A 24,843-nucleotide genomic window follows, 5' to 3' on the forward strand; every position below is an offset into this window, starting at 1 on the left:
GCCACTGGGATGACCTTATTAGGTTTAGCCAAAACTTGACAAGTGTGACAAATCCCAGCATTAATTTCTGGTTTACCCTGGTTATCCCTGCTACTCTTTTCAAAACTCTTATTCAGGGTAAACATAACCTTATGAGTTAAAGCAAACTGATCTGCTAATCTAGCAGACTCCTGCATAGTGGCAGCATAATTTCCATCTAAATATGTCTTTCTGTCATCAGGGACACACTTTTTGAATTCTTCAATTAAAACCAACTCTTTCAAGCTGTTAAAATCATCATGTACATTTTTATATGTGCACCAGCGGGCAATACAAACAAATTTCTCATAAGCAAATTCCATATAAGTTTGGCTCACAGATTTCTTCAAATTTCTAAACTTTTGCCTGTATGCTTGTGGGACCAACTCATCAGCTTTGAGCGCAGCCTGCTTCACGAGGTCATAATGTGTGGTGCGTGACCATGTGGTTAAGGTGTTGAACTAGCGATCTGAAGGTCATGAGTTTGAGCCTCAGCCGAGGCAGCGTATGTGTCCTTGAAGAAAGCACTGAACTACACACTGCTCCTGCACGTTTATAGCCCAGTAGCGACAATGGGGGGGGGGGGGGGGGCATAAATATGCGCAGCATAAATAAAAAAATAATCAGCTGCTTCAGCAACTGTCAAGGCAGAATAGGCTTGCTAAGCCTTCCCCTTAATTACACTTTGTAAGATAATTTTCTGTCTGCTTAACTGCCTCTGCATTTCCACAACCTCCATCTTGAATTTTTCTAACTTCTACTAGAGCTCAAGCTCACGAGGTTTACTTTCAGGAAACACCTCCAACTCATCCACTTTAAACACACCCTCGGATACATAATGTTCAGTTATTATCCTCTGCATCTCTGCCCTCCTCATTGTCAATTTCACCTTAGCAAGTTTTAACGTTTTAGCAATACTCAACAACTCAATCCTTCTGGTGTCCTCTAATGCCTGAGAGGTTCACACTTCCAGATATCTATCAAAATCCATTGCTGCTGATTTTCCAGGCACAAATAAATCAATAGGGATTTCCAAATGATATCGATAATAAATAAATCCTTAAATTTGTTCATATCCCAGACGCAGCCCCATTTTGTTACAAGCCGTAACGCTTTAAAAATGAACCAGCAGCAACAGACTACTCCCAGTGGCCACACATTTTAATTCCACGTCCCATTCCCATTCTGATATGTTTATCCATGGCCTCCTCTGTCAAAACGAATCCAAACTCAGGTTGGATGAACAACACCTTATATACCAGCTGGGTAGCCTCCAACCTGATGGCATGAACATTGACTTCTCTAACTTTCGTTAATGCCCCTCCTACCCTTCTTACCCCATACCTGACATGTTTAGTTGTCTGCCTGTTCTCCACCTCCCTCTGGTGCTCCCCCCCCCCCGCCTACTTATCCTTCTCCCGAGGCCTCCCATCCCATGATCCTTTCCCTTTTCCAGCTCTGTATCACATTCGCCAATCACCTTTCCAGCTCTCAGCTTCATCCCACCCCCTCAGGTCTTCTCTTATCATTTTGCATTTCACCCTCCCCCAACTACTTTCAAATCTCTTTCTATCTTTCCTTTCAGTTAGTCCTGACGAAGGGTCTCGGCCCGAAACGTCGACAGTACTTCTTATAGATGCTGCCTGGTCTGCAGTGTTCCATCAGCATTTTGTGTGTGTTGTTTGAATTTCCAGCATCTGCAGATTTCCTCATGAGTGTTATGTGTATATATGTGTGTAAATATAACTCCCAAACTATTGAGCTCAGGGCTTGGAGTCTTGAGATGGTAAAGTATTAAAGTTCAGTTCAACCATGGAATACGTGATGAGAGAAAGATATTTGTAATCCAGGGTAAATGTTGAGAGAAGGCAATTATGTCGAATTCCACAGATTCCATGGTGGTAAAATGAGAGAACAGTCACTGTAGATTTTATCCATCATCTTTACAAATGTACATACAAATTATCACCAAAAGTTACTCGTCATAAGGGGTATCATCTTCAAATGAATGACCACACCACAGCCAGGCAAGGGTTAACACATAAGTGGTCTCCACAGGATATCCCTAATCAGATCCACTCCTATGGATCAAATGAGGGGACAACCACACATTCGATATATGGTGAATTGATAATTAACCCACCCTTATGGGCAAAGGAAACTTCTAAATAGTGACCCTTGGCCACTAGTTCCCTGGTTTTGATCCTTCCATTTTTCCTCCTTCATCTCCACCTGACTCTGAGTGTCTTTGTCCTCGGTTAAAACTAAACAAAGCTGCGAGCGATGTAAACAAGCTGCAAGTCAGACTGATTCGCTTTCTTAATCTCTCTCTCTTTCTCTCTCAAAATAACAGTCCACAGCAAACAAAACCTAGGGATTCATAACAATGGCCACTCCCCATTGCGAACTGACAGGTGTGCCAGTAGGTGCGATGACTGAGTGAATCCCTTCCCACAGACTGAGCAGGTGAACGGCTTCTCCCCAGTGTGAACTCGCTGATGTCTCTGTAGGGTGAATGACTGAGTGAATCCCTTCCCACAGACTGAGCAAGTGAACGGCTTCTCCCCAATGTGAACTCGCTGATGACTCTGTAGGTGAGATGACTGAGTGAATCCCTTCCCACATTCTGAGCAGGTGAATGGCCTCTCCCCAGTGTGAACTCGCTGGTGTCTCTGTAGGTTGTAAGAGTGAGTGAATCTCTTCCCACATTCTGAGCAGGTGAACTGCTTCTCTCCAGTGTGAACTCGCTGGTGACTCTGTAGGGTGGATGACTGAGTGAATCCCTTCCGACAGACTGAGCAGGTGAACGGCTTCTCCCCAGTGTGAACTCATTGGTGACTCTGTAGGGTGAATGACTGAGTGAATCCCTTCCCACAGACTGAGCAGGTGAACGGCTTCTCCCCAGTGTGTACTGGATGGTGTTTCTGCAGGTCAGATGACTGAGTGAATCTCTTCCCACATTCTGAACAGGTGAACGGCTTCTCCCCAGTGTGAATTCGCTGGTGTCTCTGTAGGTGGGATAACAGAGTGAAACTCTTCCCACATTCTGAGCAGGTGAACGGCTTCTCCCCAGTGTGAACTCGGTGATGACTCCGTAAGTCGGATGACCAAGTGAATCCTTTCCCACACACTGAGCAGGTGAATGGCCTCTCCCCAGTGTGAACTCGCTGATGACTCTGTAGGGTGGAAGAGTCAGTGTATCTCTTCCCACATTCTGAGCAGGTGAACGGCTTCTCCCCAGTGTGAACTCGCTGATGTCTCTGTAGGGTGGAAGAGTCAGTGAATCTCTTCCCACAGACTGAGCATGTGAACGGCTTCTCCCCAGAGTGAATTCGCTGGTGTCTCGGTAGAGCGGAAGAGTCAGTGAATCTCTTCCCACATTCTGAGCAGATGAACGGTTTCTCCCCAGTGTGAACTCGCTGGTGACTCTGTAGGTGGGATAACTGAGTGAATGTCTTCCCACAGACTGAGCAGGAGAATGGCTTCTCCTCAGTGTGAACTCGCTGATGTCTCTGTAGGGTGGAAGAGTCAGTGAATCTCTTCCCACATTCTGAGCCGGTGAACGTCTTCTCCCCAGTGTGAACTCGCTGGTGACTCTGTAGGTGGGATAAATGAGTGAATCTCTTCCCACAGACTGAGCAGGTGAACGGCTTCTCCCCAGTGTGAACTTGCTGATGTACCAGTAGGCGGGATGACAGTGTGAATCCCTTTCCACAGTCTGTGCAGGTGAATGGCTTCTCCCCAGTGTGAACTCGCTGGTGACTCAGGAGGGTGGATGACCGAGTGAATGTCTTCTCACAGACTGAGCAGGTGAACGGCCGCTCCCTGGTGTGAACTCGCTGGTGAGCCATTAGGTCAGATGACTGAGTGAATCCTTTCCCAGAAATTCAGCAGATGACCAGCCTCTGCCCGATGTGCTGTGAACTGATTGGTGTGTTCACAGGTGGGATGACCGACTGAACCCCTTCTCACACACAGAACAGATGAATGGCCTTGCCCAGTGTGAACTTGCTGATGTACCTTCAATTGTGATAACCGAGTGAATCCATTCCCACTGAGCAGGAGAACGGCCTTTCTCCTGTGCAAAATGATGGTCTTGCCAGTTGGTCAAATGATCGAGTGAATCCCTCCCCACAGTCTGAGCCGGAAGGATGGTTGATTGAATCCCTTGCTCCTTAAATATCTAGACAGAGACAACGAAACTGGTGTGCCATGTTTGAGCTTCCTGGAAATGAATTCCTTCTCGTTTTTAACCTGTAAAAAGATTTACAAAATCCATCAATGGGTGTAGGACAACATTACAGATGAGATTACTTGAGTTGCCAAGGTTTGATCTGGTATCACACTGTTACAGTGAGGTTCAACCCAAGTTGGATAGAGAAATCATCTTCTGACTGGGCAGAGTGCTGGTATCTGGAATGACCATCAATCTCTCTGATGCTCTTCCTGTCTGTATAAGAATGGGGCATTTCTGCCATCTCCAATTTGTGACCTGGCTCAGTTTGACTCTCTCCATTGGTATTATTCCCTGTTCCTGCTGAGCTGCATGGGTGCCTGGCCCCACAGTAACTGAAACTCTCTCACACAAATAATTTTTCTTGACGTGCAGCTGGGATCTTCTTTTATGTATTATTAACTTAAAGTGCCACAGTTTAAACGCCACATAAAAATTCCTGCTGAAATGACTGGTTGGTTCTCACAGCTGTCAAAAGGGGTTAGAGTGAATTTTTCTATTATTTCAGGTTGTTGTCACAGTCATAAAAAATTTCAACACAGAAACAGGCCCTTTGGGCCATCTAGTATGTGCTGAACTATTTAAATTGCCCACTCCCACACCTCTACCATCCAGGTACCAACACAAACCTCTTAAATGTTGAAATCGAGCTCACATGCACCACTTGTGCTGGCTGCTCATTCCACACCCGGATAACTGTCTGTGTGAAGAAGTTTCCCCTCATGTTCCCCTTAACATTTCACCTTTCACCCTTAACCCATGGCCTCTGGTTGTCGTCCCACCCAATCTTCGTGGAAAAAGCCAGCTTGCATTAACACTATCTGTGCCTCTCTATCACAATCAAATCTCCCCTCAATCTTCTGCATTCCAAGGAATAAAGTCCTGATTTGTTCAATCTTTCCTTATAACCTAAGTCCTCCAGACATGGCAACATCCTTGTGAATTTTCTCTGAAATCTCTGAACTTCTTTTACATCTTTCCTGTAGGTAGGTGACCAAAACTGCACACAATACTTCAAATTAGGCCTCACCAATGTCTTCTAGAAGTCAACATAACATCCATCTATTGTTATCAGTACTTCGGTTCATGAAGGGCAATGGGCTGAAATCATTCTTTCCATCCCTATCTACCTGTGATACCACTTTCAGTGAATTAAGGACTTGTATTCCCAGGTCCCTTTCTTCTACAACACTCCTCCGTGCCCGACCAGTCACTGTGAAAGACCTCCCTTGGTAGGTCATACCAAAGTGCAACACCTCACACTGGTCTGCATTAAATTCCATTTTCCATTTCTAAAACCATTTTCCCACCTGATCCAGATCACACTGCAAGCCATGATAGTCTTCTCGCAGTCCGCTAAACCCCCAGTCTTGTTGTCATCCACAAATTTGCTGATCCAGTTAACCACACTATCATCCAGATTACTGATATAGATGACAAACAACAACAGATCCAGCACTGATCCCTGTGGCACACCACTAGACACAGGCCTCCAGTCAGAGAGGCAACCATCTGCTACCACACTCTGGCTTCTCCCAAAGACAGTGTCTCATCCGATTTACTGTCTAATCTTGACTGCTGAGTGACTGAACCTTCTTGACCAACCTCCCATATGAGACTTTGTCAAGTGCCTTGCTGATGTTCATGTAGACAACATCCACTGCCTTGCCTTCATCCACTTCCCTGATAACTTCCTCGAGAGACTCTATAAGATTGGCAAGAGCCATGCTGTCTATCCTTTATCAGTCCACACCTATCCAAATATTTACAGTATATACTTGGTTCCTGCACACACATTCCAATAACTTTCCCAGTTCTGATGTCAAGCCCACCAACGTATAATTTCCTAGTTCATTTTTACAGCCTTTCTTGAACAGCAGAACAACGTTGTCTGTCCTCCAATCCTCCAGTACCTCACCTGTCACTAATGATGATTTAAATATCTGTGCTTAGGCCCCAATAATTTCTGCACTTGTCTTCTGCAGGGTCCTAGTGAACAACTTGACAGGCCCTGGGGATTGATCCACACTAATTTGCCTCAAGACAGCAAACCCCTCCACCTCTGTAATCTGTACAGGGTCCATGAAGTTGATGTGGCTTTGCCTCACTTCTATAGACTCTGTGTTCATCTCTTGAGTAAATACGGATGCAAAAAAAAATCTCCCCAAGTCTATGTTATCCCTTCATATGGATTACCATTCTGATCTTCCAGAGAATTATTTTTTTCCCTTGCAATCTTTTTGCTCTTAACAAGTCTGCAGAATCCCTGAGGATTCTCTATCACCTTGTCTGCTGGGGCAACCTCATGCCTTTATTTCTTTCATAAGTGTTCACTTGAATTTCCTGTATTTCATAAGTACCCCATTTGTTCCTATCTGCCTGTACCTGGTAGGCACCTCCTTTTTATTGATCTGGGAGAGGAAAGCCAAAGGGGTGAATGATATGCATGGTGGGAGGTGGGGGTAAGGAGGGTTAAACTAAAGTTGCAGGGGGAATGGGAGCCTGAATAACAGAACAGATAGTGGAGGGGTTGTGGAGACAGTTGTTGTTCAGTCCTCAGACAAAGTCAGGAATGAAAAAGTTGAGCATGGTGCAGTGAATATGCTGAGCCCTGTATATTTCAATACAAGGAGCAGTGTAGGAAAGGTGGATGTGTTCAGGGCATGGATCAACACCTGGAATCAACACAAGGATCTGGCAACTGTGGACTGGGACAGGCTGCTTTATGGCAAAGGTGTGCTTGGAAAATGGGAGGCCTTCAAAGTGAAATTTTGAAAGTAGTAAGCGGGTATGTCAGATAAAAGGTAAAGATAGAAACTGTAGGGAAACTTAGATTGCAAGAGATATTGAGATCCTGGTAAAGCACAAAATGGAATTGCATAACAGGGATAGGCAGTCAGTTTCTTATGGAGTAGAAGAAATGCAAGAGAACACATAAGAAATAAATCAGGATGGCTAAAAGATGGCATGAGGTTGCTGTCACAGAAAAGGTGAAGGATAATCCTCAGGGATTCTAGTGATAGATTAAGAGAAAAGGGATTGCAAGGCACAAAGTTGGTCCTCTGGAAGACCGGAATGGCAATCCACGTGTGGAAACAAAGCAGATGGGGGACATCTTAAATATTTTTCCATCTCTATTTACTCAGGAGATGGACAAAGGATCTATGGAAGTGTGGAAAAGCGGCATTAACCATTTCAACCCTGGGAAAATAAAAAAACACTACTCTGGCCACTCACACGCTCAATACCCCTCATCATTTATACACCAAAAAATGTCTCTAAATATAAACAAGGAAATTATACATTGCACAATCTACTTTCCACGATTCAGTACATTTACACGGACAGGTGTGTAAAAAGGGCCCAACGAATATCAGGGTCAAACAGGCCCAATTCATCAGAACCACAAACTGTTCCTGCTGCTACCATCCAGGAAATGGTATCACAGCAAAAGGAGCAACAGTCTCCGGGACATCATCTTCCGCCAGGCCATCAGACTGATTAATTCATGCTGATACAATTGCATTTTGATGTTATATTGACTGTCATATGTGCAAACTATCTATTATAAATTACCATAAATTACACATTGCACATTTAGATGGAGATGTAAGGTAAATATTTCTACTCCTCATGTTTATGAAGTATGTATCTAATAAAGTCAATTCAATTCACCCTCTCCACTATCTGTTCTGTCATTCTGGCTCCCATTCCCCCTACAACTTATTTTAACCACATCACCCCCTCCCCTGCTCACTATCACTAGCAAGCCTTACCACTAGGATATTCATCCCCTCTTGTTCTGTTCCTCTAACTAACGAATCCCCTATCAGCCTTTTGACTTTCCTCTGCCAGGTAATTCCCCCCAACAGTTTCTAAAATGGTCCACCTGTTGTTGTTGGGGATGGCCACTAGAGTACTCTGCGATGGATATTTAACCTCATTCCCCTTCCTGACTCTCACCCAGTTTCCTGTGTCCTGCACCTTGGGAGTAACTCACGTCTCTTCATGTCATATCTATCACCCCCTCCAACTGCTGGATGATCTGGAATTCACCCATTTCAAGTTGCAGCTCATTGAAGTGCAGGGTTACAAGCTGCACATCTTGTAGGTGAGGGCATCAGGGACACTGGAGGTCTCCCCTCCTTCCCTCCAATACCCCTCTAATTTGTAATAATCTCCCCTCTAATTTGTAATAACCAGTGTGCAGATAAATCTTGTACTGTGCATTTTTTACCCAGTGACAATATGTGCACAGTGACACACTAGCAAATCACGGTCAATAGGAACTTTGATCTCCTCTGGGTTCGATCCAGTTTATCTGCACTCTCACACAACCTACGTAGCAGGCCTGTAACGGGTAATGAAGGATTTTCTCACCAAAACTTTTGCACATTGTCTATATGTGGTTTCCTTGCTAAATTATGCTTTAAAAAGTCAGATTTCCAAATATCACTCCACTTCTTCCCACTTGCAAATTCTCCAGCAACTTTTGCATCACCACAATGCACGCAGGCATCACCAGTTTCTGTATTCTACATAAATATTCCCCCTGAACCCTCCCTCAATGACTGACGGTGGTGAACTCAGTGAATGAAATCCCAATGAATATGAAGGGAAGGGCAGCTCTCTGTCTCACTGGAGTCTGGCACATTTGTGATGTGAAAGCTGCTTGTTACCCAGGACAAAGGTGTTTGATATCATTACGTACCCAGAGAGAATGGGACAAAACATGTTCTCACCGGTAGAAAAGTCCAGAGCAAGAGGAGGTAGAGGAAGCAACACACACAAAATACTGGAGGAGCACAGCAGGCCAGGCAGCATCTACAGAAAAGAGTACTAATGCCGATTTTGTCAACTGCTGATGTAAAAGATTTTGTTCCCTTTCTCCGAGTTCCTAATCCTTGCATTTAGATAGCTGGAGCTCAGCTCTGTCTGAGAGATCCATCGGTTCCCATTCCCTCATCAACCGGAAGCTCCCCGGGGCCCGTGTACGGATCGTGGGGCTGAGAGAGAGGGAAGAGGGCAGGACTGTCCCGGGTTTGCTGGTCACGGTGACCGGATTTCACAGGAATTATCCCGAAGTCGGTATTTAAGATAAAAACACAGAGAAACGCTCTTACCTGCAACCGACATTTTCAAGGCCTTCTGTGTACTGCGCGCATGCGTGAAACTCAGGGACGTCCTCAGCCTGACGCCTGCGCATTTCATCGGCGCTTTAGCGCCGGCAAAATTCTTAATGCATGGCCCTATGGGTAATCACGGTGCCATTAAACATTTCTGCAAGCACCGGTTCAATGTCCATACCTCATTTTTTTTATCTTGGGTATAGAAAAATCTGCAGCTGTTTTAATGCAGAAAGCGGCTCCCATAAGCAATATACTCAATATCAACGTGTATCTAATGCCAAAGTAAAATGCAGATATAAAACACAGGAGATTCTGCAGTTGCTGGAAATACAGAGACGCACACACACAAAACGCTGGAGGAACTCTGCAATTCAGTGAGCAACAAAGCAGCGGAGTACACAGGCTAGACATGCGGAAGGGGCTCTGCCTAAACGTTTTCTATTTATTCCTCTCCAAAATTTCTGCCTGATCTGTTGATTTCCACCTGTGTTTTGCAGAAATTAACCACCTTTTTTTTCAATCAACCAGTTTCCAAATGCTTCTAATCTTTCACTTTTGACCACATCCTGCTGGTCTTATTCGTCCTCCTCCTCTGGACCCCATCTCTCTCTGGAGCCCCTGACTCAGGCTGGCAAATCTTCGGTTTCTGACTCTGCACTATCGAAGATTCACTCGCTAGTCTGCTGTCAGACTTTAGAGGTGCATTGTGTTACGAGACCGCAGGTTCACTTACTGTGAGTGTCGCTTTAAGTGCCTGAGTGAGGCGGGGCTGTGACGTCAGACACAAGGAGAGAGAGAGAGAACGTCAAAACCACAGTGAGCTCATCATCTTATTCACCCTGGAGAAAATCATGCAGGAAATTCATGCAGGTGTATAAGATGATGAGAGGCATTGGTCGTGTGGATAGCCAGAGGCTTTTTCTCCAGGACTGAAACAGCTAACACGAGGGGGAATAGGTTTAAGCTGCTTGGAAGTAGGTACAGAGGAGATGTCAGAGCTAAGTTTTTTAAGCAAAGAGTGGTGTGTGTGTGGAATGCACTGCCAGCGACGGTGGTAGAGGCGGATACAATAGGGTCTTTTAAGAGACTCTCAGATAGGTACATGGAGCTCAGGAAAATAGGTGGCTATGCGGTAGGGTAATTCTAAGCAGCTTCTAGAGTAAGATGCATGGTTGGCACAGCAATGTGGGACAAAGCATCTGTAATGAGTTGTGAATTTATATGTTTCCATGAAATTCACGGGAAATCTCCTATCCCACGGAGTGGTGACTAGTTGTAACCTGTCATCTCAGGGAGAGTGAGAGGGGAACGACAGGGAGAGATTTTGATATACTGTTATGGAACAGAAACATGGGCAGGAACCAGATGGGCCGAGTGGCCTTTCTAGTGTACATTGTGAGTGTGGTAGAGACAGTGAGTACCTGAGACATGGGATTTGATACAGAACTGATTTATCGTTCACAGATACACAATATTAAACACCAGTCCAGATTAAGACTAACATCAGCAGAACAGACTCCTCCAATGCTCAGTGACCAGGGTTCAGTCCTGGGTGCGATGAGCAGCCACAAGAGCTGCAGAATCTGACAGTAACAGTCCCTCATGAACCTGCAGCTGCCTCCAGTCACCTTGATGGCTGAACTTTTAACACAGAGATCATTTGAACTTCCTCCCTGATGTAGGAGCGCTCAGACCGAAGATGTAAGGGAGAAGGAAAAAAGAGATAATAAAGTTGTTTGCACCGTTAGGGATAAACAGAGAGGAAGAGGTGGAAAGTTTCTTGAATGCATCTATTTTAATGCTAGGAGCAAGGTAAGAAAGGTGGATGAGCTGAGAGTATGGATTGATAATTGGAAATATGATGTTGTATCTATTAGTGAAACATGGTTGCAGGAGGGGTGTGATTGGCAACTAAATATTCCTGTATTTTGTTGCTTCTGGTGTGATAGAATCAGAAGGGCAAGAGGGGGAGGTATTGCAATGCTTGTCCGAGAAAATATTACAGCAGTGCTTTGACAGGATAGATTACAGGGCTCATTTCGGGAGCCTATTTGGGTGGAATTGAGGAATGGGAAAGGTATAGTAACACTTATAGGGGTGTATTATAAACCACCTAATTGAGAGCGAGAATTGGAGGAGCAAATTTGTAAGGAGCTAGCCGATATTTGTAGTAAGCACAATGTTGTGATTGTGGGAGATTTTAATTTTCCACACATAGAAACATAGAAAATAGATGCAGGAGTAGGCCATTAGGCCCTTCAAGCCTGCACCGCCATACAGTATGATCATGCCTGATCATCCAACTCAGAACCCTGTACCTGCTTTCTCTCCATACCTCTGATCCCTTTAGCCACAAGGGCCATATCTAACTCCCTCTTAAATGTAGCCAATCAACTGGCCTCAACTGTTTCCTGTAGCAGAGAATTCCACAGATTCACCACTCTGTGTGTGAAGAAGCTTTTCCTCATCTTGGTCCTAAAAGGCTTCCATTTTATCCTAAAACTGTGACCCCTCGTTCTGGACTCCCCCAACATCGGAAACAATCTTCCTGCATCTAGCCTGTCCAATCCCTTTAGAATTTTATACATTTCAATAGGATCCCCCCTCAATCTTCTAAATTCCAGCGAGTGTAAACCTAGTCAACCCAGTCTTTCTTCATATGAAAGTCCTCCCATCCCAGGAATCAATCTGTTGAACCTTCTTTGTACTCCCTCTATGGCAAGAATGTCTTTCCTCAGATTAGGGGACCAAAACTGCATACAGTACTCCGGCTGTGGTCTCACCAGGGCCTTGTACAACAGCAGTAGAACCTCCCTGCTCCTATACTCAAATCCTCTTGCTACGAATGCCAACATACCATTTGCCTTTTTCACCGCCTGCTGTACCTGCACGCCCACTTTTAATGACTGGTGTACAATGTCTCCCAGGTCTCATTGCTCCTCCCCTTTTCCTAATCGGCCATTCAGATAATAATCTGTTTTCCTGTTCTTGCAACCAAACCTCACATTTATCCACATTAAATTGCATCTGCCATGAACTTGCCTACTCACCTAAACGATCCAAGCCACCCTGCATCCTCTTAGCATCCTCAAAGCTAACACTGCCGCCAAGCTTCGTGTCATCCGCAAACTTGGAGATGCTGCATTTAATTCCCTCGTCTAAATCATTAATATATATTGTAAACAACTGGGGCCCCAGCACTGAGCCTTGCAGTACCCCACTAGTGACTGCCTGCCAATCTGAGAAGGTCCCGTTTATTCCCACTCTTTGCTTCCTGTTTACCAACCAATTCTCTATCCACATCAATAACATACCCCCTATACTGTGTGCTTTAAGTTTCCACACTAATCTCCTGTGTGGGACCTTGTCAAAAGACTTTTGAAAATCCAAATATACCACATCCACTTGTTCTCCCCTATCCATTCTACTAGTTACATCCTCAAAAAATTCTATAAGATTCGCCAGACATGATTTTCCTTTCACAAATCCATGCTGACATTGTCCAATTATTTCACCTCTTTCCAAATGTGCTGTTATCACATTTTCACAACCAACTCTTAGCATTTTCCCCACCACCGATGTCAGGCTAACCGGTCTATAATTCCCGGTTTCTCTCTCCCTCATTTTTTAAAAAAGTGAGGTCACATTAGCCACCCTCCAATCCTCAGGAACTAATCCAGAATCTAAGGAGTTTTGAAAAATTATCACTAATGCATCCACTATTTCTTGGGCTACTTTCTAAAGCACTCTGGGATGCAGACCATCTTGCCCTGGGGATTTATCTCCCTTTAATCCCTTCAATTTACCTAACACCACTTCCCTACTAACATGTATTTCCCTCAGTTCCTCCATCTCACTAGACCCTCGGTCCTCTACTATTTCCGGAAGATTATTTATGTCCTCCTTAGTGAAGACAGAACTGAAGTAGTTATTGAATTGGTCTGCCATGTCCTTGTTCCCTATGACCAATTCACCTGTTTCTAACTGTAAGGGACCTACATTTGTCTTAACCAATCTTTTTCTTTTCACTTATCTATAAAAGCTTTTACAGTCAGTTTTTATGTTCCCTGCCAGCTTTCTCTCATAACCTTTCTTCCCTTTCCTAATTAATCCCATTGTCCTCCTCTGCTGGACTCTGAATTTCTCCCAGTCCTCAGGTGTGCCACTTTTTCTGGCTAATTTGTATGTTTCTTCTTTGGACTTGATACTATCCCTAGTTTCCCCTGTCAGCCACGGGTGTACTACCTTCCCTGGTTTATTCTTTTGCCAAACTGGGATGAACACTTGTTGTAGTTCATCCATGCAATCTTTAAATGCTTGCCATTGCATACGAATGTTGAGGAACCAACTAAAGAGCAGGCCATTCCACATTGGGTATTGAGCAAAGAGGAAGGGTTAGTTAGCAATCTTGTCATGCGAGGCCCCTTGGGTAAGAGTGACCATAATATGGTGGAATTCTTCATTAAGATGGAGAGCGACATAGTTAATTCAGAAACAAAGGCTCTGAACTAAAAGAAGGGTAACTTTGAAAGTATGAGACGTGAATTAGCTAAGATAGACTGACAAATGATACTTAAAGGGTTGACAGTGGATATGCAATGGCAAGCATTTAAAGATCGCATAGATGAACTACAACAATTGTTCATCCCAGTTTGGCAAAAGAATAAACCAGGGAAGGTAGTGCACCCGTGGCTGACAAGGGAAATTAGGGATAGTATCAAGTCCAAAGAAGAAACATATAAATTAGCAAAAAAAAGCGGGACACCTGAGGACTGGGAGAAATTCAGAGACCAGCAGAGGAGGACAAAGGGCTGAATTAGGAAAGGGAAAAAAGATTATGAGAGAAAGCTGGCAGGGAACATAAAAACTGACTGTAAGAGCTTTTACAGACATGTGAAAAGAAAAAGATTGGTCAAGACAAATGTAAGGACCTTTACAGCCAGAAACAGGTGAATTGATCATAGGGAACAAAGACATGGCAGACCAATTGAATAACTACTTTGGTTCTGTCTTCACGAAGGAGGACATAAATAACCCTCCGGAAATAGTAATGGACCGAGGGTCTAGTGAGATGGAGGAACTGAGGGTAATACATGTTAGTAGGGAAGTGGTGTTAGGTAAATTGAAGGGATTAAAGGCAGATAAATCCCCAGGGCCAGATGGTCTGCATCCCAGAGTAGCCCAAGAAATAGTGGATGCATTAGTGATAATTTTTCAAAACTCCTTAGATTTTGGATTAGTTCCTGAGGATTGGAGGGTGGCTAATGTAACCCCACTTTTTAAAAAAGGAGGGAGAGAAAAACCGGGGAATTATAGACCGGTTAGTCTGTCATCGGTGGTGGGGAAAATGCTAGAGTCGGTTATCAAAGATGTGATAACAGCACATTTGGAAAGAGGTGAAATCATCGGACAAAGTCAGCATGGATTTGTGAAAGGAAAGTCATGTCTGACGAATCTTATAGAATTTTTTGAAGATGTAACCAGTAGAGTGGATAGGGGAGAGCCAGTAGATGTGGTATATTTAGATTTTCAAAAGGCTTTTGACAAGGTCCCACACAGGAGATTAGTGTGTAAACTTAAAGCACACAGTATTGGGGGTATGGTATTGATGTGGATAGAGAATTGGTTGGCAGACAGGAAGCAAAGAGTGGGAGTAAACGGGACCTTTTCAGAATGGCAGGCAGTGACTAGTGGGGTATCGCAAGACTCAGTGCTGGGACCACAGTTGTTTACAATATATATTAATGATTTAGATGAGGGAATTAAATGCAGCATCTCCAAGTTTGAGGATGACACGAAGCTGGGCGGCGGTGTTAGCTGTGAGGAGGATGCGAAGAGGATGCGGGGTGACTTGGATAGGTTAGGTGAGTGGGCAAATTCATGGCAGATGCAATTTAATGTGGATAAATATGAGGTTATCCATTTTGGTTGCAAGAACAGGAAAACAGATTATTATCTGAACGGTGGCCGATTAGGAAAAGGGGAGGTGCAACGAGATCTGGGTGTCATTGTACACCAGTCATTGAAGGGGAGGCATGCAGGTACAGCAGGTGGTGAAAAAGCAGAAAGGTATGCAGCATTCATAGCAAAAGGATTTGAGTACAGGAGCAGGGAGGTTCTACTGCAGTTGTACAAGGCCTTGGTGAGTCCGCACCTAGAGTATTGTGTGCAGTTTTGGTCCCCTAATCTGAGGAAAGACATTCTTGCCATAGAGGGAGTACAAAGAAGGTTCACCAGATTGATTCCTGGGATGGCAGGACTTTCATATGAAGAAAGACTGGATCGACTAGGCTTATACTCAGGGGAATTTAGAAGATTGATGGGGGATCTTATTGAAACGTATAAAATTCTAAAGGGATTGGACAAGCTAGATGCAGGAAGATTGTTTCCGATGTTGGGAGAGTCCAGAACGAGGGGTCACAGTTTAAGGATAAAGGGGAAGACTTTTAGGACCAAAATGAGGAAAAACTTCTTCACACACAGAGTGGAGAATCTGTGGAATTCTCTGCCACAGGAAACAGTTGAGGCCAGTTCATTGGCTATATTTAAGAGGGAGTTAGATATGGCCCTTGTGGCTAACGGGATCGGGGGTATGGAGAGAAAGCAGGTACAGGGTTCTGAGTTGTATGATCAGCCATGATCATACTGAATGGCGGTGCAGGCTCGAAGGGCCGAATGGCCTACTCCTGCACCTATTTTCTATGTTTCTGTCCACCGTCAACCCTTTTAAATATCATTTGCCTGTCTGTCTTAGCTAATTCACGTCTCATATCTTCAAAGTTGCCCTTCTTTAAGTTCAGAACATTTGGTTCTGAACTAACTATGTCACTCTCCATCTTAATGAAGAATTCCACCATATTATGGTCACTCTTACACAAGGGGCCTCGCATGACAAGATTGCTAACGAACCCTTCCTCATTGCTCAATACCCAGTCTAGAATGGCCTGCTCTCTAGTTGGTTCCTCGACATGTTGGTTCAGAAAACCATCCCGCACACATTCTAAGAAATCCCTCTTCCTCAGCATCCTTACCAATTTGGTTCACCCAATCTATATGTAGATTGAAATCACCCATTTGTAACTGCTGTTCCTTTTTTGCACGCATTTCTAATTTCCTGTTTAATGCCATCCCCAACTTCACTACTACTGTTAGGTCGCCTGTACACAAATCCCACCAGCGTTTTATGCCCCTAGTGTTACGCAGCTCTACCCATATTGATTCCACATCCTCCAGGCTAATGTCCTTCCTTTCTATTGCGTTTAATCTCTTCTCTAACCAGCAACACTACCCCACCTCCTTTTCTTTCCTGTCTATCCCTCCTGATATTGAATATCCCTGGATGTTGAGCTCCTATCCTTGGTCACCCTGGAGCCATGTCTCTGTGATTCCAACTATATCATATTCATTAATAACTATCTACACATTCATTCATCCACCTTATTACGAATGTTCCTTGCATTGACACACAAAGCCTTCAGGCTTGTTTTTACAAACACTCTTAGCCCTTATACAATTTTGTTGAAAAGTGGCCCTTTTTGATTTTTGCCCTGGATTTGACTGCCTGCCACTTTTACTTTTCACCTCACTACTTTTTGCTTCTACTCTCATTTTGCACCCCTCTGTCTCTCTGCACTTGTTCCTATCCCCCTGCCACATTAGTTTCAATCCTCCTGAACAACAGTAGCAAACCCTCCCCCTAGGACTAGCAGGAGGGACAGCCCTCAGTGATTCCTGTGTATGCACCCTGGAAGCCTCAAGAAATGATAATGATCATGAATGAGGCCCCAGATAGAAAAGAAAAACCAGCACAGTTTGCTCAGTGTGTCCACAGTACTACACAAATGTTTAATGTGACTCCGCAAGATTTATTCGGTCTCTGCTGCATGATTCTCTCAGCTGATGAGGGGTGGAAATGGAAGGCAGAATTGAGATACCAAACCTGTCAGGAGTTACAGGCGGGAAAACATAATGAGAATGAACAGATGGACCAGATCATTCAAGGTTTGGAAAGGGCTCTCCAGCGACCTGTAAACATCACTACAGTACCTGAATGCAAACATAAGGCTGGGAAATCAGGACCAGACTATTGAGAGCGATTTGTGGCCTGCTACGGCACCTTTGCAGGAGACCAAGACTTTAATGATGGGAATCTGTTCCCCCAGTTCAATGCCCTACTGCTCCAATGCTTACCAACCAAGTTAGCCAACATGATTAAAACAAATAATATGGATTGGACTGACAATGACCGAAATCAAATGTGACGAGCTTTGACATATCATTAGGACCCAACTTTCGAATCCCAATCAACCCCAAAGGGAACTAATATTAAAGGTGAATATGCTCAGCGGGAAGAAGGACGCGAGCGGGCTATATCTGAGGAACAGAAATGGGAGAAAAAACCTAGCACGGGACAGGTAGGGACAACAACCCGTTTAGAAACTGACAAGAAGATGCTTCCAACCATGAGTGCCAACCCTCAGGAAGAGCCCAATGTAATATTGCAAGTTGCTGGAAATTCCAGTTCCGTTTATGATTGATATGAGGCAACCACAACCACTCTCGATCAGGAAATAGTATCGGAAAAGGGATTCCAGCTATCAGACGCTACAATCACTCTGTCAGGGTTCAAAGGCACGGAACATACGTATTCACGTACCCAGCACACTGCAGGTGGAATTCCAGGGGAACCAGTGTGAGGTTTCATTTACAGTCACCACCCAGACGGGGGTGTAATCTCGTAGGGAGAGACTTGCTCTGTCCGTTGGAAGTCGAGATTCTATGCACGGACAAGGATATCATGCTGGAACTTGCGAACAACTGATAGCTTCCGCTGACCACCCAGTGGTGGGCACTTTATCTGGACTCCAGTACATTTTAACCCCTTCTGCCAGCAGCCGACTCTCATGTGACTCTGTGCTATGACCCTACGTGCTGCTCAACTGAGGAAAGCTAATATTATGTACCCCTCGAGTGATAGAAATTCCCAGTCATGGTGATTGGAGAGGATAAAGGAAGAAACGGCATTGCATTTCTTGCTGAAGTTCCAGATTTCTTTTGGTGACAGACAGGATTGGTGGTTCCCATACCACCTTCAGGGTTTGCCCTGGGTTCGAGCCAAAGAGCCAAGGACTCCTTGCCTACAGCCTGACGAAACAGGCCTCCGGCACTGAGGGAGACTGGTAAAACTTTGCCGTGGGCCAACTCCGATACTGGAAGGAGTCTGAGGTGAAAACAGGACATCTGGTAAGACATTCTCTTAATAGTGACTGAACCCAAGACGTTGTACCCCATCTCTGGGCAATTTCAGTCAATGAAGTCAGCCCCTCCTGTCCGGATCACAGTGAAAGAAGGACAGACTCTCCCATCCATTCTGCAATAGCCCCTCTAGCCTGTCCGGAATCACAGAGAAAGAAGGACAGACTCTCCCATCCATTCTGCAAGACTCCCTCTAGCCGGTCCGGATCACTGTGAAAGAAGGGCAGACTCTCCCATCCATTCTGCAATACCCCCTCTAGCCCATCCGGATCACTGTGAAAGAAGGACAGACTCTCCCATCCATTCTGCAATACCCCCCTCTAGCCCGTCCGGATCACTGTGAAAGAAGGACAGGACTCTCCATTCCATTCTGCAATACCCCCTCTAGCCTGTCCGGATCACTGTGAAAGAAGGACAGACTCTCCCATCCATTCTACAATACCCCCTCTAGCCTGTCCGGATCACTGTGAAAGAAGGACAGACTCTCCCATCCATTCCACAATACCCCCTCTAGCCCGTCCGGATCACTGTGAAAGAAGGACAGACTCTCCCATCCATTCTGCAATACCCCCCTCTAGCCCGTCCGGATCACTGTGAAAGAAGGACTGACTCTCCCATCCATTCTGCAATACCCCCTCTTGCCCGTCAGATCACTGTGAAAGAAGGACAGACTCTCCCATCCATTCTGCAATCCCCCCTCTAGCCTGTCCGGATCACTGTGAAAGAAGGACAGACTCTCCCATCCATTCTGCAATACCCCCCTCTAGCCCGTCCGGTTCACTGTGAAAGACGGACAGACTCTCCCATCCATTCTGCAATACCCCCCTCTAGCCCGTCCGGTTCACTGTGAAAGACGGACAGACTCTCCCATCCCATTCTGCAATAACCCCTCTTGCCCCGTCCGGATCACAGTGAAAGAAGGACAGACTCTCCCATCCATTCTGCAATACCCCCTCTAGCCCGTCCGGATCACTGTGAAAGAAGGACAGACTCTCCCATCCATTCTGCAATACCCCCTCTAGCCCATCCGTATCACTGTGAAAGAAGGACAGATTCTCCATCCATTCTGCAATACCCCCTCTAGCCCGTCCGGATCACTGTGAAAGAAGGGCAGACTCTCCCTTCCATTCTGCAATACCCCCCTCTAGCCCCATCCATATCACTGTGAAAGAAGGACAGACTCTCCCCATCCATTCTGCAATACCTCCTCTAGCCCGTCCCGGATCACTGTGAAAGAAGGACAGACTCTCCAATCCATTCTGCAATACCCCCTCTAGCCCGTCCGGATCACTGTGAAAGAAGGACAGACACTCCCATCCATTCTGCAATACCTCCTCTAGCCCGTCCGGATCACAGTGAAAGAAGGACAGACTCTCCCATCCATTCTGCAATACCCCCCTCTAGCCTGTCCGGATCACTGTGAAAGAAGGACAGACTCTCCCATCCCATTCCGCAAAACCCCCTCTAGCCCGTCCGGATCACAATGAAAGAAGGACAGACTCTCGCATCCATTCCGCAAAAACCCCCTCTAGCCTGTCCGGATCACTGTGAAAGAAGGACAGACTCTCCCATCCACTCTGCAATACCCCCTCTAGCCTGTCCGGATCACTGGGAAAGAAGGACAGACTCTCCCATCCATTCTGCAATACCCCCCTCTAGCCCCGTCCGGATCACAGTGAAAGAAGGACAGACTCTCCCATCCATTCTGCAATACCCCCCTCTAGCCCATCCAGATCACTGTGAAAGAAGGACAGACTCTCCCATCCATTCTGCAATACCCCCTCTAGCCTGTCCGGATCACTGTGAAAGAAGGACAGACTCTCCCATCCATTCCGCAATACCACCTCTAGCCCGTCCGGATCACAGTGAAAGAAGGTCATACTCTCCCATCCATTCTGCGATACCCCCTCTAGCCTGAGGTAACGTTTTATGAGGATGGAAACTCTTTTGTGGATCCAACAGGATAACAATATTCTGACTATGCAATAGTGATGGACAGTGAAGTAAATTGAACAGGCCTCTTTTGAAGCGGCTGTCTCCACCCAGAAGGCTGAGCTGTTTGCTCTGACTCGTGCCTGTATACCAGCAACAGACTAAAGTGGGAACATTTACACAGACTCCCGTTATGCATTTGGAATTGTACCATGACGAGGGGGCTCTCTGGGAACACGGGGATTCCTGACTTCCTCTGGCCACCCCCATTAGTAATGCCACCATTGTAAACAACTTACTCACCGCTCTACAGCTACCTCGAGTTTTGGCTATTATGAAATGTGCGGCCCCACACACGCATGTCCGACTGTGTCACTAAACACAATACTCTAGCAGATCAGACAGTGAAAAGTGCGGCACAATCCTCAGTAGTTGTAGCCTCCTCGCGTTCCCGTCAAGCAACCCCTCCATGACTAAAGCAGAACGGGTTTGCCGGACATGTGGGAGGTACGTAATTTTCAGGGGGACACCTCTGAGGAGGAGCACAAACTGTTGGTCCCAGATGGGGGTGCCAGAAAGACCCTGACCTAGGTTTTTGGATCACCCCAGCGGGACAGGTTTGTGTTCCTACACAGTTTTTTACCAATATTGGCCAATTATATACATAATTGTACACACCTGGGAAAGGAGGGAATGGTTGGTATCCTGTACCCTGCACACCGGGTATGACACCCTTGACAGGTGGATCTTTTTCGTGTCTACAAGTTGATTTTATTGAATTGCCTAGAGTACATTGCTATAGATACTGCTTAGTTATTATAGATGTGTTTAGTAGATGGGTTGAAGCTATTCCAACTACCAATAATACTGCTGTGACTGTTGTGAAGGTATTATTAAGCGGAAATAGTTCTTAGGTACAAGCCAGAGATGCTGAGTTCAACAATGGCTCACACTTTATGGTGAAAGTAAATGAAGGAGTATGTAACAAACTAGCTATCCAGCAACAATTCCACTGTGTACACCACCCACGGGCCGCTGGCAGAGTGGAAAGAGCCAATGGCACTCTGAAGAGTAAACTGGCCAGACTAACAGTGGAGACTGGACTCACTTGGTTGAAGGGTCCGACCATTAGCCCGATTCCACATGAGGGTTACCCCACAGGGGAAAACAGGGTTGTCACCAGCTGAAATCATTTCTGGACGCCCCATGAGGACACCCTGGGAACAAAGTCTCAGGATTAAAGGCAAAGTGAATAAGAATAAGGAACCTTGGTTCTCGATGGATATTGGAACTCTGATAAAGAAGAGAGAGATGTATGACATGTATAAGAAACAGGGAGCAAAGAAGGTACTTGAGGAGTATAAAAAGTGCAAAAAAATACCTAAGGAAGAAATCAGGAGGGCTGAAAGAAGACATGAGCTAGTGTTGCCAGTCAAGGTGAAGGATAGTAAGAGCTTCCACAGGTATATTAATAGCAAAAGGATAGTTAAGGGATAAAATTGGTCATCTTGAAGATCAGAGTGGTCGGCTATGTATGGAACCAAAAGAAATTGGGGAGATGTTAAATGATTTTTTTGTGTCTGAATTTACTAAGGAAACTGGCATGGAGTCAATGGAAATGAAGCAAACAAGTATTGAGGTCATGGAACCTATACAGATAGAAGAGGAGGAGGTGCTTGCTACCTTGAGGCAAGTAGATAAATCTCCAGGACCTGACAGGGTATTCCCTCGGACCATTAAGGAGACTAGTGTTGAAATTGCAGGGGCCCTGGCAGATATATTTAAAAGTAGTTATCTATGGGTGAGGTGCCAGAGGATTGGCGGATAGCTCATGTTGTTCCATTGTTTAAAGAAGGCTCAAAAAGTAATCCAGGAAATTATAGGCTGGTAAGTTTGATGTTGGTCATGGGTAAATTATTGGAAGGAGTACTAAGAGATAGGATTGACAATTGTTTAGACAGACAGGGACTTATTAGGGAGAGTCAACACGGCTTTGTGCATGGTAGGTCATGTTTAACAAATATATTAGAGATTTTCGAGGCGGTTACAAGGAAAGTGGATGAAGGCAAGGCAGTGGATGTAGTGGACTTCAGTAAGGTCTTTGACAAGGTCCCGCATGGGAGGTTAGTTAGGAAGGTTCAGTCACTAGGTATACATGGTGAGGTAGTATATTTGATTGGGAATTGAGAATGGGAGAAGTCAGAGAGTGGTAGTGGAGGATTGCTACTCTGAGTGGAGGCCTGTGACTAGTGGTGTGCCACAGGGATCAGTGCTGGGTCCATGGTTATTTGTCATCTATATCAATGATCTGGATGATAATTTGGTGAATTGGATCAGCAGATTTGCTGATGATACAAAGATTGGAGGTGTAGTGGACAGTGAGGAAGGTTTTCAAAGCTTGCAGAGGGATCGGGACCAGCTAGAAAAATGGGCTGAAAATGGCAGATGTAGTTTAATATAGACATGTGTGAGGTATTGCACTTTGGAAGGAAAAACCAAGGTAGAACATACAAGGTAAATGGCAGGGCGCTGAGGTGTGCACTAGGACAGAGGGATCTAGGAATACTGATACAAAATTCCCTAAAAGTGGCATCACAGGTAGATAGGGTAGTAAAGAGAGATTTTGGTTCATTGGCCTTTATAAATCAAAGTATTGATTATAAGAGTTGGAATGTTATGGTGAGGTTGTATAAGGTATTAGTGAGGCCAAATTTGGAGTTATGTGTGCAGTTTTGGTCACTGAATTACAGGAAGGATAATACTAAGGTTGAAAGAGTGCAAGAGAAGGTTTACAAGGATGTTGCCAGGACTTGAGAAACTGAGTTACAGAGAAAGGTGGAATAGGTTAGAACTTCATTCTTAGGAGTGTAGAAGAATGAGTGGAGACTTGATAGAGGTATATAAAATTATGATGGGTATAGATAGAGAGAATGCAAGCAGGCTTTTTCCACTGAGGCTAGGGGAGAAAAAAAAACCAGAGGACATGGGTTAAGGGTGAAGGGTGAAAAGTTTAAAGGAAAATTGGGGGGGGGGGGCTTCTTCATAACTGAGTCTGACTGGTACTGGCATAACTGGTTCTTCTGGGCACATTCAGTCTCACTCCCAACTATTTCCTACCTTCCTTTGTACAGGTATGTAATGTCTAAAGGACCAGTGTTTGAGTAAATGAGACTCACCAAACTTTCTCCTGACTGAATCACTGGAATCTCCGAGTCAGATGGGTTCTCTCCAGTTGATGCTCTCAATCCTTGGGCTGGTTCACTTGTTGCTGTTCCCTCGTCTTCAGTCGTGGTTTTTCTTCCAATAAACCTTCACTGCAGGTCTAACGTTAACATGAAAGATAATGAAGCACGTTAACAATGAAAAGGAGGACCAAACATTTCTGCTTAATGTTACTAGGAACAAAACTCACTGAAATTTAAACGTTGGCAAATATAATGATCTCAGTGAACAATCTTTAATTGTCCCTCATATGTCACAAAACGATATGGGATAAGAAGGAGCCATCATTCAGTCATGGTAAGACACAAGACAGAGGAACAGAATCAGGTGATTCAATCCATCTGGTCTGCTCCACCACTCAACCACGGCTGATTCTATTCCAACATCATATTCCTCGCCTTCCTCCTGTAACCCTGAAGCTACTCAGCAATTATCAGTATATTAATCTTCACAAATATACCCAAATGGCAGCCTCAAACAAATTCTGCGGCAACAAATTCCACATATCAGACATCTTTTGGCCAAAATTTTTTTCTCATCTCAGTTTTAAAGGGAAGCATCTTTATTCTGAGACTGACAAAGATCACAGACTCTTTGTCTAATAGAAACATCCCCTCCACGTCCACTGTATCCAGGCTTTTCAGCATTCGGTAGGTTTACTTAACCAAACATCCCCCCACCACCCCCACCGTCCCTCTGAACTCCATTGAGCACAGGTCCAGAACCATCAAATGCTCCTCATACATAAAGCCGATCATTCCTGAGATTATTCATGTGAACCTCATTAGCAACAACTGCACCGGACACATTTCCAGGAATAACAGACACATCGGTTCCAGGATAATTTACAGGGAAAAGTTGTGCTTCCTTGACTGTTATACTATCACTCCATTTCCAGGTTAAAACAGGGCCATTTCAGGAAATTTGTATTACAGATCCTAGGATACAGATCCTCTCTTGTACATACTGGACCGACCGCCGTCGCTGGACTATAAAACGTGCAGGAGTAATGCATGGCTCAGCTCTACTGCGGGGAGCGGAGGCTCGAACCAT

General features: G+C 45.0%; 1 long non-coding RNA gene and 1 pseudogene across 1 annotated transcript in view; both read right to left on the reverse strand.

Annotated features, from left to right (window-relative positions):
* LOC140724430 (uncharacterized) overlaps positions 1 to 23,861 on the reverse strand; it is a 47,444-nt gene extending 23,583 nt beyond the window's left edge. Inside the window, exon 1 of the long non-coding RNA XR_012098131.1 lies at positions 23,745 to 23,861. This is a non-coding gene — a long non-coding RNA (uncharacterized lncRNA). The remainder of the gene's footprint in view (positions 1 to 23,744) is intronic.
* LOC140724431 (uncharacterized) lies at positions 1,994 to 12,456 on the reverse strand (annotated as a pseudogene).
* Positions 23,862 to 24,843: the final 982 nt, after the last annotated feature.

The sequence above is a fragment of the Hemitrygon akajei genome, unplaced genomic scaffold (genome assembly GCF_048418815.1).
Source record: "Hemitrygon akajei unplaced genomic scaffold, sHemAka1.3 Scf000216, whole genome shotgun sequence".
In the NCBI taxonomy this organism is placed as follows: Eukaryota; Metazoa; Chordata; class Chondrichthyes; order Myliobatiformes; family Dasyatidae; genus Hemitrygon; species Hemitrygon akajei.